Here is a 1568-nt window from a genome sequence, read left to right on the forward strand (position 1 = left end):
ACCCCACCCGGCCAATGCCGGTCTCTACTTCTTCCAAATAAGACTACATTGCTAACAACAAAATCTAGATAAAAAAATAACATAAATTTTACTTTCGATATGCAAAGATCTTATTCCCTCATATCTAACAAAAATTACTCCTTCTACCGTACTCCTTGCTTCGTTCTATCTCCGGATCTGATTTCTGATCTCCGAGGTAAGGTATCTTTTTCTTGGATCTGGATTCTTCGAATTTGTTATGGATTTTAAGATATTTTTGAAGGGTTTCTATGTGTTTTTCAAGCTAAAATTGAAGTACGGGTGTTAGGTAAGGAGTTGGGACTTCAAAATTAGGGTTTATGGGAGGCTAGGAAGGCTTTTTGTCCTACTTCTCTAGGGTTTTTTATTTAATACGAAAATAGGGTGTGGAGGCTCCTATTTATAGATTTTTTATGTGTTTTTTTATATATAATTAGTGTTTAATTATAATTCTTTTAGTTAGAGTTATATTTTAATTTGAATTGTTTTAGGTAGAGTTATATTTTAGTTACAATTCTATTAAATAGAGTTATTATTTAATTAAGATTGTTTTAAATAGAATTATTATTTAATTAGAACTCTATTAGGGTTTTGACTTTTGGTCTTATTGATTGACTTTTAAGATTTTGACTTTAGTCTTACTTGATTGACTTTAATATCTTGACTTTAGTCTTACTTGATTGACTTTATTTGACTTTAGTCTTATTGATTGACTTTAATACTTTGACTTTAGTCTTGTTTGGTTGAGTTTAATTTTTTTGAGAACCCCCCTCTATTATATCTTTAATTATTTGGACCCCTAAATGGAGGGGTCCTTGAATAAATATCTTGGCAACCCTCAACAATTTTGCCTGAGAGCCTGATTGATCGATTTTTTTAGTTTAAATTTTTAAATTAATTTTTCTAATGTTTCACTTTAATTATTTAATATTTTATTTATTAATTTCAAATAATTTAATTATGAAAATTGTGAAATTATCATTTTACCCCCGAAGAAGACTTTTCACGTTTTAAGTCGATTTTTTATGTTCTAGGATGTTTTAGAATCAATTTTTCATAAAGAATTCAATGGGAATGTTGGTTTTTGTTATTTATGAATTTTTTGTATGAAATGGTCGTGAACTTTATGAGGGGCATTTTCGTAATTTTATCGAATTCTGTGAAAATTGACGAAATGATTTATTTTATTTCGATTTGTTATTTTATGTATTTGAATGAGTTTTTCTAATCGTAACGTAGGCTCTAGGGTTGTTTTGATGTTAGGGGTATTTTGGTAATTTGATCATTTTTAGTGATTTTTATCGTGAAACTTCTTTTTGGTCTGCAAGATGATGATTCTATGTTTATGGGGTCGTATTTTCTTAGCGTAACGTGGTTTCTAAGGTTTTGTCAGTTCGAGATACCTCATTCAGATTTCTGAAATATATCTGGTAACAAAATAAAGCATTGGAATAAACATCCATCATTGGGAATCGTTGCAATCGGGTTAACGAGTTGATTAATCAGGTGAGTGCAAAAATGGGTTGTCTACAGGTGCTGCATTGTTTGTG

The sequence above is a fragment of the Akebia trifoliata genome, unplaced genomic scaffold (genome assembly GCF_017979445.1).
Source record: "Akebia trifoliata isolate Shusen 1 unplaced genomic scaffold, ASM1797944v1 Contig00541, whole genome shotgun sequence".
Taxonomy (NCBI): domain Eukaryota; kingdom Viridiplantae; phylum Streptophyta; class Magnoliopsida; order Ranunculales; family Lardizabalaceae; genus Akebia; species Akebia trifoliata.